The sequence below is a fragment of the Bactrocera dorsalis genome, chromosome 2 (assembly GCF_023373825.1).
Source record: "Bactrocera dorsalis isolate Fly_Bdor chromosome 2, ASM2337382v1, whole genome shotgun sequence".
In the NCBI taxonomy this organism is placed as follows: Eukaryota; Metazoa; Arthropoda; class Insecta; order Diptera; family Tephritidae; genus Bactrocera; species Bactrocera dorsalis.
In genome coordinates, this window is record NC_064304.1 from 79,672,844 (window position 1) to 79,688,724 (window position 15,881).

The window sequence follows — 15,881 nt, forward strand, 5'->3', positions numbered from 1 at the left end:
AACGTCATTGATCGCTCAAAGTATAGTGAAGAGTAAACTCGCCAAATTCAAAAACAATTAAGAAATTTCATAAGCAAACTTGTAGAAAAGTAGAAAGAATGTCATAGGGTTATGTCAGTGTTCGAAGAGCGAAATAAGAAATGGTTGGATGAAAATATAATTTTTTCTAATCCAACTGTTCATCACCGTATACAAAAACCTTTTTCAGAGTGTACAATGAAAACTCAAAAAAAAAAAACATTGCATCAGTTGTTAACGAAACACCTAACCAAAAGTTAATGGTAGCGGCAAGCGTAAGTCTTTATAAAGCTGGAAAAAGAAATGCTTCACAGGTTGTTTCAAAATTGTTTGAAGAAAGTTCGACTGCTTCGAAAATGCTTAAGTCTGTAAGCTCTGAACAAAAAACCCCAATTCCGTATACACCTGAGGAAGCTTTATCTCTTTATATAGATGGCGGATACTCAAAAAGATCGTACAAAATAATGCAATATGGTGCCAAAGAATGAAACTGCAATATTTATCCAAGCTACGATATTTTACTTAAGGCTAAAACAGAGTGTTACCCCAGTGGCATACACGTAACTGAACTTTCAGCGGAAGTTGCCCTGCAAAGTCTTGTAGACCATACTGTTGCACGTATAGTACAAGGATTTTCCAAATCTTTTGAAGATGTTTTGACCGCAGGCAATATTAATGACAGCATAAAAGCAATATTTAAATGGGGCTGTGATGGCAACAGTGGTCACTCCACTTACCGTCAACGTTTTAGTGCTTCTGATTGTGAAATAACTGATGAGTATTTATTTGCTGTATGTATTGTGCCTTTACAAATTAAAAAAGGAGACGCTGTTCTATGGCAAAATATTAGGTCTTCTTCAACTCGGTTCTGCAGACCCATTAAAACAAGTAAGGAAGGGCTAAGTTCGGGTGTCACCGAACATTTTATACTCTCGCATGATAAAGTGATAATCGAGATTTCATTATCCGTCATTTACATATTTTTTTATTTTGCTGTAAAATTAATTACAAATAAATTCTGGGAGATTTACCGATATTTTCGGTGAAAAATTAGGTTAGGTTAGGCTAGGCACTGAGTTCTTCGTGTTCGATATCAGGGACCTTGAAAAGTTATAGTCCGATCACGACAATTTTTCCACAAGGGATACCTCAGCTCAAATACCGTATTTGTGTAAAGTTTTATTATATTGGAAGAAGGCGTGGTTGTGAACCGATTTCACCCATATTTCGTACATGTCATCAGGGTGTTAAGGAAATATTATATACCGAATTTCATTGAAATCGGTCGAGGAGTTCCTGAGATATGCTTTTTGGTCCATAAGTGGGCGACGCCACGCCCATTTTCAATTTTTACAAAAAGTCTGGGTGCAGCTTCCTTCTGTCATTTCTTCCGTAAAATTTTGTGTTTCTGACGTTTTTTGTTAGTCGGTTGACGCACTTTTAGTGATTTTCAACATAACCTTTGTATGGGAGGTGGGCGTGGTTATTATCCGATTTCTTCCATTTTTGAACTGTATATGGAAATGTCTGAAGGAAACGACTCTATAGAGTTTGGTTGACATAGCTATAGTAGTTTCCGAGATATGTACAAAAAACTTAGTAGGGGGCGGGGCCACGCCCACTTTTCCAAAAAAATTACTTCCAAATATGCTCCTCCCTAATGTGATCCTTTGTGCCAAATTTCACTTTAATATCTTTATTTATGGCTTAGTTATGACATTTTATAGGTTTTCGGTTTCCGCCATTTTGTGGGCGTGGCAGTGGACCGATTTTGCCCATCTTCGAACTTAACCTTCTTATGGAGCCAAGAAATGCGTGTACCAAGTTTCATTATGATATCTCAATTTTTACTCAAGTTACAGCTTGCACGGACGGACGGACAGACGGACGGACAGACAGACATCCGGATTTCAACTCTACTCGTCACCCTGATCACTTTGGTATATATAACCCTATATCTGACTCTTTTAGTTTTAGGACTTACAAACAACCGTTATGTGAACAAAACTATAATACTCTCTTTAGCAACTTTGTTGCGAGAGTATAAAAAGAGTTAGCGGAGTTAGTTAAGGTTGAGATAGATAATATTAAAAGGCAAATTGTAAGCATTGTTCCGACAAAGTTGAGTTTTTTCGAAGTAGTACATGAATTCCATTTAACAATGATTGATGGGAAAGTTTTTAACACTTTAGCGGGCTCATCATCGCAGGCCTGTGGAATTTGTGGAGCAACACCAAAATTCATGAATAATCTAAATAATGTTCAATTGAGACAACCACAGGATCACTTGTATGAGTACGGATTGTCAACACTCTCTGCTTGGATACGGTGCTTTGAGTGTATAATTCATATCGCCTATAGAATACCAATACAAAATTGGCAAATTCGTGGAGAACATAAGGAAATCGCTCAGCAAACCAAAATAAAGATTCATTTTGAGCCAAAAGAAAAAATGGGTATATTGGTGGACATTCCCAAGAAAGTATCAGGCAATACAAACACTGGGAATACTGCAAGAATATTTTTCCAGCATCCAATTTTAGCCTCTACAGTAACTGGCGTAAAAGTAGAACTTATAAAAAGATTTGGTATAAAAGCACCTCCAAGTACTCCAAAAATCACGTTGAAATAGATGATGAGGTCAAAAACCTTCTTTTACATACAAATGATCTACCTGACGGCAGTAATTCTGAGAGCTCCAACTGTGAATAGTTTTTTTTTTGAAGTTATACTTCTTATACGACGCCGGAAAAGGTTGCGATAGATTCTGGTTGCGCAACCTTCCATATAAAAGTAACGCAAAGTTGCGCAACCTCGCTCCATCCATATGAATGTAACGCAACCTTGTCTGCATAACCAAATCATACTTAAGTCAACGCAACCTAAGTGTCAATGGTGGTGTTGGTGGTAAGCGCCTAGACTGTCACGATGTGAACACTGGTTCGAATCTCAACAGAATTTATTTTTAAATTTTTGCTTTTTAACATCGTATACTATACTAATAAATATTTTTTTTTTCTTACTAATAGAAAATAAATTTATCACAGCAATATACATATACATAATATTGCTGTGATAAATTTTATTTCTATTAGTAAGCAAAAAATTAAAAATAAATTCTGTTGAGATTGTAGCCCGTGGTTTAAAAGGAGGGAAAACAGTACAATATTATCGTGAATACCGAGCACGAAAGAAAGCAGAGCGGGAAAAGGAGAGATTGGAAATGATAGCTGGCAGCCAACCGAGGAAGAGGAAAACAGCTGAGGAATATCAGAGAGCGCGTAAAAAGATTCAACGTCTGCTGTTTCATCAATCTCTGCGGGAGCATCTATAACTAGTGATGAATCAACGATCGTCAATTCACCGATAACTGCTGAGCTTTCAACGCGTGTTGATGGATTACAAAAGATATATGGTTACGCTGCATATTCCCTTCCGCAACGAAGAGACAGAACTTCTTTCCGAATTAAAATTCCTTCATTTAGACTTTGCTTTATAAAAAGTGCATAATAAAATTATAAAATGTGAATTTAAGTTTTCTTTCATAGAAAATGTTATGCATTTCTGAACACCGCTAAGAAGTATAACTTCTTCCGCGCGTAGGGACTCCACGCACCTTTGTTTTTTCTAATAAAACATAAAAACATATAAATAAATAATTAACACGTATTTTTAGAATAAAGTAATGCATTTTTTCATTGTATTTAAGAAGCTATTAAGAATGCGCCGCTAGATTGACCATTTCTCCCACTGTGCACTGGTATGTTTTGATTTATGGTTTTGACAAACCACTCAAAGCACAAATGGTCTATCTTTGAGCCATCATTATTTAAGAACTTTTTATTTTTATCTATGTTATCACCACTCAACCATAACCTTTCAACGTCTTTCTTTTTTCACAAGCCTGAGCTTTTCCAATATCGAATCTTTAAAAGCAAACAAATAAAAGTAAAGAAATTTCTATTTTTATAAAGATTTTATAAAGTACTAACCTTTTTCCTAGTAGACGAACAGATAAAATTTCTTTCAACATTTTTGATTTTTTTCATATTAATAGCTACGAATTGTTACATATACTTAGATCCCATTACATCTTAACATGTTAATGCTTGTCCTCATAGTTTTACATATGGCGTGTGTCCGAGTATGTACACATATAACTCGTATATACAAGATGTTTTCCAAAGTAAGCAGGACCTTTTGAATCGTTAGAATCTGCTATCTGTATCGATTGTCCAGTGAGAATTTCATGACATTTCATAGATTGGAAGTGAAGTTTTTGTGTTTTAAGTGTCAGTATTTTTGTGTTATCGATGCGAAAATGAGCTTCGAACAAAGAGCCAACATTAAATTTTGTTTTAAAATTGGTAAAGCTTTACCGAAACGATCAATTGATGAAACAAGTTTATGGCTATGGTTGCTTATCCCGTAGCAGAGTGCACGAGTGGTTTCAACGTTTTCAAAATGGTCCTGAGGACATAAATGACGATCAACATGTGAGCCAATCAAAATCCGTGATTCCCGGAAATTCCATCGAAACTGTGCGTAAATTCATCAAAAATCAGCCGAAATCATCATTGAAATTCATGGAACATCTCCAAAACATTGATTTATCGCATTTTGACCGAACATTTTGGCTTACGAAAGGAGGTTGATGAAAGTTGGCGTTTGTTGCATGATAATGCGTCGTCTCGTCGAACGACGCTTGTGATCGATTATTTGACCAAAAATCACATTTTAACCATTAATCACTCCCCGTACTCGCCTGATATGGCACCGTGCGACTTCATCCTTTTCGAAAAAAATGCATTTGTCCATGAAAGGAAAGCGTTATGTAGACGTAGAGGCCATTCAAAAGGCTTGCACCGGCATACTGGCGGCTATACCGGCCAACGAGCTAAAACACTCGTTCGACAAGTTTTTGCATCGTGCAAAAAGCTGTATTGAATAAAATAAACTGATTTTGCCGAAAAAACCATTTGTTCTGTTTTTTTTTTAAGTTTACTTTGGAACTGATTTCGGCTGTTCGGTTTAGTTACTCTAAATTTCTTTTAATTATTGGTCTTCGTTGTCCGCAAATAAGAGTTATACGTCCATTTATCAGAGTTTTTACTGTTTTCTTTACACTTTCGTTCAGCAATTCAATTTGCTTGTTCGTTATCGAGAGGTCCGCGTCCGCTTACGAGAGGCAATGAAAATAAAAAGCAGTAAAAAAGTTTCCCCGTCCCGTCATTAGAGGGTCCGGTTATTAGAGGGGAATTTGTTCTGAAAACGCAAAGTAAAACTTGGTTCCTGAATTTTTGTCCGGTTAAGAAAGGGGTCCGCTTATTGGAGGTGTCTGCATGTATATGTGTAAATGATTAGGATATTGAATCGAGTTGAAATCCGAGTGACTGTTTGGCCGTCCGTCCGTCCGTCTGTGCAAGCAATAACGTGAGTAAAAATTAAGACATCATAACAGAGCTTCGAACACGTCATCCTCGTGAAAAAGGAGAGGACGAGTTCGAGAATCTATAAAATGCCATTACTAAGCACTAAATTACTATAAAACTGTAATTTAATACAAGGGATTGCAGTAGTAAGAGGTACCTGTAGGCTAAAAATTTTGATAAAATGGGCGTGTCTCCGCCTTCTACGATGTTTAATGTGTATAAGAGGACTTTATAGAAGCCGATGAATTCAATTTCAGAGTTTTTTAAATTGAGAATTTTCAAAAACTATCTACTTTGGTCTAAATCCTCAAAGCACTTAAACAAAAAATTTGTGATCTTGTTTAGCTTCTCCTTCGATGTAGTTTCTAACTCCTTAACCCTTTCAGCCCCAAAGGACTTTTTAAATGATGTCAAACATAAATAGAAGTTGCTTATAAGCAACTTCGGGGCTGAAAGGGTTAATCGTAGCGCTGCCCTTTCAAGGGCCTCTTCAGTTTTGCGAAAAAGAAATTACAGGGAGCCAGGCCTGGGGAATGTGGTTCCGGCGGAACAATAAATGTTTGTTTTTGGCCAAATTTTCGCGCACTAGCAAGGGCGTGATCATGATGCAAAAGCCAATTTAATTGCTTGACGCAAATTTCGCATAACTTCCAGGTACAATTTTTTTTTTTTGGCCGTACGACTCTTTGGCAAGAGCCCTTGATGCACGAGCTCTGCAAACGAAGAAAATTGTTAGCATAATCTTTACATTCGATCTAATTTAGTGCATTTTTCGTTCTTAGCTCTTGTGGTAGCTTCAATTACGATGATTTAGCTTTGGTTTCCACTTCATAACCATAAACCATTGATTCGTCACCAGTTGTGTTTTTAGTCAAGAGTGATTATTTTCGGCACAAACTTCGCAGCGACCTGATTATATCCAAATCATTAAAATCTAATGGCGTGTGAGTTATATTCAATAAATAAAATTAAATAAAAAATATATTCATAAAATTGAATGGGAAAATGTTCTAGAATATTTACACAATAAGTACAGGTTTTGCCCTAGCCCCAGTATACCCCTTATAGAGATTTTTGTCCATTTTGACGTTAAACTTTTAATGTTATGATAATGTAGTTTAGTGCTGAATATGAATGAAATTGATCGTGATCTTGTTTTAGACCTCATATCTGTCAAATAGTTTTGCCAACACCTGAAAGTAAAAAAACTAAACTAAACTAAAAACTAAACTAAAACTAAATATATATATAAAATCTGAAATTACTATTAAATGTTATTATATTTTTGCAGCATGTTGCTGCAGACTATTATAGTTTTGTTCACCTAAAGGTTATTTGTATGAAATTCGGGGGATTGTCCTTCCGTCTGTACGTACGAGGTATAGTTTTCTTAAAAACTACTTAAAGTGCGATAAATTAATAACTAAACACGTCAGATTTATCGGGACCTGTTCGACCGATTTCAAATCGGCATATAACATTCTTCTGGCAATCCTATCTTACAGTGCGAAAATGGAGGATATCGGATTGAAATCACGCCTAACACAATTAATTGAAAATAGTATGATTTTGTGTCAAAAATGACTTGAATCGTATTTAGCCGGCTTTGATTCTCGCAAATTGTTTAAATCTTTTGTTTGGTTACAGCCGAACTTACTTACTTCCTTGTTCAACCAAGTTTTGTGCTGAATATGTCGTTAAGTGTATGAGTTTTATATTTAATAAATTCCTTGAATCGTTCTCAAGTATACCTCAGCAATGTCCAAATTACTGCATCAGACCGTCCCTTTTCTCTGCACCCTAAAGCTAGCAGCTGAAGGAATTTCCCGGGGTCAGCCTTTCCTTACTTGTTTAATTTCACCATATTTCTGTGGCTTCTCTAGCATAAGAGTATTCGAATTCTAGGAAGAAGTACAAAAAATATGCGAGTTCATGCACCTTTTTGTTACCGCCTTATCATATTAGCTTCAAAGTAATGGCTAAAACTAGTACAATTCTTATTTTCGTCCTTTAAGATGCAGATGAGAGGCACTTGAACGGTTTTTAGCATATGAATTGAGTTTGATTATACATATTACTTCACCGACTAGTACATTCAGCGGTTTCGATATAAAAAAAATCACCATCTTCAAAATGAAACTAATTAAACGCATAATGTTTGAGTTGAGTTGAGTTTATTTATTTTATTAGGAGCAAACTGAGTTGTACAATTGTATATTATTATTCAATTTAGATATAGATTTAGATTAGAACAGCATAGCTTTACAGTTATATTAATCTATTTTATATTTGAGTGTTAACAATTTTTGAATACTTTACTCATATTTGAATTACCATGCAGTGAATATGTATATACATATGTACCTATACCGGAAATTCTAGATCTATCAAAGAGATTAAATAACATTTTATCGGTTGTTACTAACAACTATACAATTTTGTTTATATGTAGAAAATAAGGAATATTTGTAAATAATGCAACAATCGTCTCATCTAAAATGTTTGCGAATACAAAAGTGATAAGAAGAGAACATTTTAGACAAAAGGATTGGCATTCACAATTTTAGCGCTGCATACAAGTTCTCTTTAAATCACCTGCATGACCAGCTTAACTTTTGATGATTCGAAAGGTCATCGATTTTGGCTTTTTTCAGTAAACATTCACGAATTTAAGGACATTTTGCCTTCATTTTACTCGTGTTTTGGCGACAACAAAATGTGTCCACAATTGAGGGGATACAGAGTGTAGTTACATTATATTTTTTCATTCGATAATGTTTGCGATTAGCCCTTGTAAGTTTTCTTCCGTAACCATGTTGTGACGTAGTTGTGATAACAATTTAATTTTAGCCATTATGGGTTTTTTGTTTCTTTGACTATTCTTTTGAATTTGTTTCTTTGTGTTGTTTCCTTATAAGCTGAACCCACAAAACTATGTTGTTCGCTTAACCACTCAAAATATTAATCATACATAAAAAGGTCAAGTTATTTTCGAAATTTGTTCGAATCTCTAAAATATTAGTGGTGTGTTTAATTTATTTCATTTTAGTTGGCTCAATAATTTTTCGATTATTTACTTTTTCATTGCTTACATATGTATGTACATACCTACATATGTATATATGAGTGTATGCATTTCGCTTTCTGGCACGTGGGCACAAAGCTCTTTTTCGTTCGTTGCGTATTTAAAGCAATTACACTGGGTATCCCCCCTGATGATTCTTTACCGCACAATCAAACAATATTTGATTTCGCAAGGCAATCTCTCTGGACAGATCCCAACTACATATTTTAAAAATCATTGACGCCGAATAAATTTCGAAAGTGAGTCACACAGTATGTGTTAGTGCCAGAGAATACTTATCAAAACATTTGTGTGTACAATGATGATTTAGTGGTAAACTACTGAAATAGTGAAGCTCTTCTGAACTGGATTGGATTGAATTTACTTATAATAACAATTTCGATCTCCATCCGCTTTTGCCTATGAATTAGTCAAAACTTTAAAGAAACTTTATAAAATGAAAGCGTAATCGCTAATAAATATTCATGCATGTTTGAATATGTGTGTTGCGGAGGAGAATCTCTTTGCTACCTGCGTTTCTAAAAATCGATATCAAAACGAGTTTCGTTGGCTTGGCGAATTTTCATAAAAATGCGAATATGTCGTCATTTTAGAGTTAGGTTTTGGCGAGAAATATATATGAATTTTTGTATATACCTACATGCTTATATATAGTATATCATTTGGTTAGGTTGAGATGAAACCATTATGCGTTACCAAATTTGTTGCCGTTGATCGAGAACATGTAACTGTCGGTATATGCAGCAAGTAAATTTGAGAGCAATTTTGCTATAAATTTAGTATTTTCTTATTCTTCGAATACTGTCTTTGCAATCGCATCCTTTAGTTTTGCCGCGGTCTTGCTGCTGGTTTCTTTGGTTGCTGTCTGCCATGTTCAATAGATATATTGTAATTTCATTTGCAGCGGCCTCATGTCATTAGCTTGGCCAAATGGGCGGGTTGGCAGTGTTTGGGGGGTGGAATAGTTGAATACGATAGCAAGATAGAGTGCTTTGTGAATGAGGTTGGCCTGCTGTTGGCTTGTTGGCGAAAGACTGCGCATGGCCTTAGTGTGAGTTTGAACGTTTTTTGGGGTTTATATTTTATTGATAGCAATTACTGCGACTGCTGCTGGTTCATAAATTTATTATGGAAAGTTTAAATGCTGCTCTGTATGATTTTGTAGCTTATGCTGTCGAAGCTGATACACATTGCTGTTTTTGGATTGTTGCTCAATAGCAAATTTGATGTTGTCGATGATGTTGAGATATGTAATTTTTGTATGTGCTTGTGTGTAAGTACTTGGTTCTGAAAGATTGCATAAAAACCGTTTGACTGCCATTCTGACGGTGAACCTGATTTCAATCTGCGGCGTGTGTTGTTTTATTCTTGTTTATTTATTTGATGAAAGTTCGTCGTAAATATCTTTCTGAGGGTTCTTTTGCCACAACTACGCTTTTGTTTCCACACTTATGGAATTGCTTGAATTGCAATTTGTTTTTGATGTTGTAGTTTTTGCTATTTTTTATACTATGCTATTAACTTCTGCATATGTGTGACGATTTGTGAGTAAAACATATGCCCGTATATTAATCCAGATTTACAGATTTTCTTCAAGAAATTTGACCACAATTTAAGAACGTTGCCAAAGTTGAATTTTCTTTTTGAATGATTTTAATATTATGACGAAGGATAAAATTTGTGTAGAGATGCGGTAGTCATCGTTGTTTGATGTAATTCAGAAGTTGATTTTGATTTGAATTTCATAGTTTTTCTCGTTTGTGTTGAAAGTTCGGCCGAATAAACGAGCTTTTTGCTTATCCGCTTGGTTAAGTAATTGAATGAGACTTTCAGTTTTTGACATTTACAGATTGCTTGTCTTCGGTTGATTGACTATCGCCCAATATGGTAGTTTTGTAGTTTTGATTCAAATACTTTGTTTATATATTGCATAATGCTTAACCACTCTATCAGTCTTTGAAAAGATGGTCTTTCTGGACCTATCAGTCAATACCTCGCAATTTCACAACCATTTTGAATAGCAGCGTCTACCATATTTTCGATTATAAATTTAACTGGTTTAAGAACTCAAATTTACTGCTAAATAAAGTGTTTTCTTATTTGGAATTTTGTTTTGTTTGCTGCTATTTTAAGATGACTTTGTCTTGTCGAGCCGAGTTGCTTGCCAAAGTGGATTTTTTATTGCGTTTTCCGGGGAGTTGTAATGAGCTTTGTACTTGACTAATGCTAGAGGAGTATGAATTTGAAAATTTCTTGCGTTTGTCGCATAACGACTTCCGTTCTGCCGCATAGGGTAATTTATGACTCTGTTAATATGTATAATAATGTGCGCTTTATTGTCACTTTAATTTTGTTTTATAGGTCGCTTTTGGTAGTCATTGTTGTATACAAATATTTTTTACAATTTGGATATTCGAGTATGCGTGAATTTAAATTTTTGTAAGACCGTGAATTTTGTTGCTTTTTGCAGAGTTGCTTTCTTCAGTTTAATTAAGATTTATTTAAAGGAATTTATTTTTATTTTTCGCCAGATGGATTCAATGTTGCTTCGAATAATGAATTAAGAGTTAAATTTGCAATCAAAATGTGTTTTTTTGTTTCTTTGGGTAAGATATACTCGAAGACGTTACGTTATCACACATTCGTGCTTTGATTTATTGAATTTGGAATCTTTTTAATATTCAAATGCCAAAGATAAGTGCGTAGCCGCTACGATCGATGAATTTGGAAAAGTCTAAAAATAAATGTTTAAATTATTAAATTTTAAGTTTCTCAGATAAATATTTTGCTTTCTTTATACCATAAAGTGTTATGATTTGTCCTTCAATAAATTACTGATTAAAATATTAGATGCATGGAATTATTTTTGGATAATTAGGGGTAAATTGTTTGTATTCCGTTTTTCATTTCAAATATTTTTTAATTAAACTATTATCTTTTAAAACATATATGTACATAAGTCCATGTAGTAGATATATGTCTGTCTTCCAAGATCACAAATTATTTTTCTTAAACTTTTGAAACTTAAATGGCTTAAAACTTTTGTAAGCTAATCAAATAAAATATATTATTTTTAATAAAAAATTATAAAAGTATATTAAATTGTGAATTTAAAAATATTTGCATTTTGTTAATTTATAATTATTTATATTTGATATTATTTTAAGATTTAGGATCAGTAAAAATAATTTTTAGAGATGAGTAAGCTGCCGAAGTGTTTTTTTTTTTTGTCTAAAAATAACTAATTCCATCAAATTATATGATTACCCCAAATTCAAAACAATGCTTTGCTTTAAATAATTAAATTTTAGAAATCATAATGAAAGCATTAATTTTACGACTTTTTTCACAGAACTTTGAGTTTTGGAAATGGTTAATTTCGAAAATTGAATTTAGTAAAATTTAATCAAATTCTTTCGAAAACGAAACTCAAGGTTTTTGCTTAACTAAATTTATTTCATATAAAAACAGATTTTGCAATTAATTTATTAAGATTTAACGAAATATTTTTTGATCAAAAATCAAACTAGATTATCTGAAAATTTTGAATCATTTCATCGAAAATAAATTTTTTTACCTTAGTTATATAGGAAGATTAATATTTTATTTAAATTAAATTAATTAATTTTGTACTTCAAGTTCAAAAGTTATTTTGAAATTTTAAAATTTGAAAAGAATTCCTTTAAAGTAAATAATTTTATTTTTTTGAATGCGAAGTTTTAACAAGATTTTGTGTTCTTGATATAGCGTAAAGTGCCTGGATTCGAAATCTTTGTATTTAATTGAAATAATTTCAAAAGGACTATCTAATTTAAATTTTTCGCGTAAGAATTATGGAAAAAGGAGAGAAAATATAAGACTTTTTAGTTATTTAGCTGATTTAAAATTTTTTCAAAAGGAAATTTTCAATTAAATGACCTTATCTGAAGTAAATTTTTAATATCTAATCGAAGCGCTTTCAGCTTTTAATGGCGAACCAGTTCAAAAGTTGTAGTGGCTACATCCGCAAATCTTAATCTTGAAGATGACTAAATATTCCAAACTTATAAATTTTAGTGATTGCGAAATATAAGAATAGGACTATCGTGAAATATTTAGCAGCGTGCGTTCATTAAAATTAATTAGATTTGTTTTTAGAGTTCAAGTATTAAGGACGTATTTAGGGCTTTTGGCTTTGTATAAAAATTTCTTTTAACATTTTGCATATTTCTTGAATATCATAAACCTTAAAATTAAAAAATTCGATCGCTATTGGTTTAATCACTTCAACATTAGCAAATTGCTAAAAGAATTTTTTTCAAGTTTTCGGATTTTTTAATTTTAGTTTAGATTGTCGGTCTATTTCATTCTTCAATGACATCCAAGAAGCGGCTGCCATTTTATTTGAGACGAAACTTCTGCGTAGTGGTGATATTGGAGGAGAGGAAATGGTGGTGGAAATATCCACAACAAATTTGAGTAAATGAAAGATTCACTAACTTTTTTCGTACAAATAGTACCATACATGCTCAAAATAAAAATATATTTTTAAACCATAACTATTGCAAGTTAATTTTTTGTAAATTTTAATTTTTCTGCAGCTTCTTGGATGTCCTTGAAAAACATGAATGCACTCTTTTGGTATGGACATATTTTGGTTTTTGGTTTCTAATAATAATTTTTCTTGAACTATATTATTTATGGATGCGTATGGCTTAAAGTTAAAGTACATTCGCTGTGGATTGCCCTAGAAAGCGTTCTGCTTCCGCTGATACTTGCTGAACGCTCAGGCTCTTTGTATGGTTCGCGCCATTTTTCTTTTTTACTTTTTGGTTACAATACAAATTGTGATTATGACAGTAGCTCACCTCAATTTTGGATTTCCGTGTTATGTTAATATTTATATCTATCACGCTGTTAAATTTATATGCAATGCGAATTAACCGGTAGCAATTTAGTCACAGCCAAAACACTAGCCAAAACTATCCAAAATCTATGCATTGCATTTCAACCATATTACGAAGCACAACATTTGTTTCGTTGGCTTTTGTTCGAATTGGAAGTTGTGTTGGTGAGAGAGTTGATGTTGATTCTTAAATGTATTGCTGCTGTTGTTCACGGGGTTGAAGAGATCTGCCTACAAGCTGGGGTAATGCCTTTATCTCTGTTCTCTTGAGTGTACTTTACAGGAGAAACTAGCATCTCGCGTCTATATGGAATTGCAGTAGTAGTTGTATACGGACGGGGTAATTTATCTTTGCATGGATTTTATCTGGTTCTCCGCCGTTTCTCCTGCGCATTTCCCCGAAAAAGCTACACTTCTTCGGCTTTATATGCGGCGAGTAAGAGTATCTTAATATTACTTTCGTTTTGCTACCAAATGTGAGTCAAATTCTTCATCTTAAGTTCAAACTCATTTGTGAGAGTTGTTGTATGATGCTTCAAAGTTAATGGGAAATAGTCAAAACGGATTTTGTACGATGTATGTGTGAAGAATTGAAATTTTAATATAACGAAGTTGAGATGTTTTGTTGAGTTTCAATTGATCGTGTTTAGCGTACCCTCCTTTTGGTAATTAAAGAGATCCTGGGAAATAAAACGTAAGAATAAGTGTTTTTAGGAAGAATTTCAAAAAAGTCTTCATTATTAATGTGCATTAAATCACAAGAAGATATCGAAAAGATTTTTAAGCTATTTGAATTGCGCATTAAACTCATGTATTAACTATCAACACTGACTCAATTGTATAATTATTGTATTATACTATTTTACTACACTTACCTGTAAATGGAAAAATAGTATATTAGATTTAAATTCTCTTTCATTTTCTTTAGAACACAGTATGATTTGATTCTGGAGCATTGTCCTTGGAACTGACTTTCGTTCAATAATCTTGAAAATGTATACTTATTGCTGTTTGTTTTTAAAACTTAGGCTTCGTAGATTAATGTATTTATTAATTGTTAAATTTTCCTTATTTTTTTTTTTTTTTGCTTAAATGTTGTTCACGCTTTATTGAGTTTGTGTTTTAAATTATTATCTTTGAGATTTAAATTTGTATTTAACTTTTACTTAATATTTAATAAACGTGTATCTAATTTTTGTTATTGCAATTTAGCACTTGGTTCAGGAATACATTAGCCAACGTTGATGGGTTAAATTCACTCGAATATACTCCAATACAACGCCAGGATCTGTGTGATCCTGCCACGTCGACCGAATCCACTATAATTTTGGCTGATGTTGAGTGTTTGAAGATCGAAATGAAACTGATCGTAACTGCGCAAAATCTGGGCTTTATAAAGTGCTCGAGACAATAGGACGACGGCCGCATAAAAAATGCACAAACGCAAGGACGTTTAACGCATACGCACAAGGACAATGGGCAATGGACAATAAAGCAGACACAGTTGAAATTCCCTTGCCTTTGAAACTTGAAATACATGTTTATCGTAGCAAAACAACAGATCACAACGAATTTGTATAAAAGTTCAATGATTTTGCTTTATGCCTAATAGAGAACGGTAAATGTTTGGTGGTGTGAAAGTATGCATACGTTTAATGCACAGCTAGCGCACGGCAGAGCACACCTGGACCAAAAGCTGGACCAGCATCAATTGCTGGCACCCGTGTTACTACACAATAGAAGCTTAGATAAATTAAAACCAGTTGTGCTTGTTGCACAGAAGGGTAACGGCATTTTCGCTTAAAATCCTTGACCATTGAACTGCCTACCGCTTTTCAATACTCCGTACGGAATGAATAAACATGAGAATATAATATAATAAAAAATATGTGTCTACTTTTTGGGAAGAAAGGCAATAATTTGTCTGTACGACATAACAAACTGGTTTCCTGGTTGATCGAGATTTTTTAATATGCTCGAGAGGAAAAAACATTGCGATGCTATTTATTGTTTTTTGAATCGCCTGTACCTTTAGTACTCACTTTACAACTGCAAATTATTTACACTGTGTAGCAGTGAAAATTTATTATTTTTTCTTCATATAATACAAGTATAATCTAATTAAAGTTCGATAATAAGAATTTACGATATGATTTAATGTATGTATATGCGAATATTAACGCAGTTAAGATATGCGTTTTTGAATGGGGCTTGTAAAATAAAAAAATTGATGTTCACACAAATATATAAAAATATATATACATACGTTTGTAGTATTTTTTGCTTGAATAATGATTAAATGTATTGTAATCTACTTCCTTAAAAGTATAATATAATATTATAAACATACCAAATATAAACTATAAGTTTAGTAATATATGAATGATGTTACCAAATATCCAAAATCCTTCTGCTACTAAGTAGTGATGTTTTTCTTGCGTTGGGTATAATTGGTTCTTCG

At 33.3% G+C, this 15,881-nt stretch overlaps 1 long non-coding RNA gene across 2 annotated transcripts; it reads right to left on the bottom strand.

The window, feature by feature from the left end:
- Window positions 1–7,607: 7,607 nt before the first annotated feature.
- LOC105226642 (uncharacterized) lies at window positions 7,608–15,413 on the bottom strand. 2 transcript variants are annotated; one of them, XR_852609.3, is made up of 3 exons: window positions 14,296–14,797; window positions 13,383–14,100; window positions 7,608–11,269 (listed from the first exon to the last, which is right to left on the bottom strand). It is a non-coding gene; the product is annotated as an uncharacterized LOC105226642 (long non-coding RNA). The 2 variants fall into 2 exon arrangements; XR_003845804.2 differs by having other exon boundaries at window positions 7,608–14,100; window positions 14,296–15,413.
- Window positions 15,414–15,881: the final 468 nt, after the last annotated feature.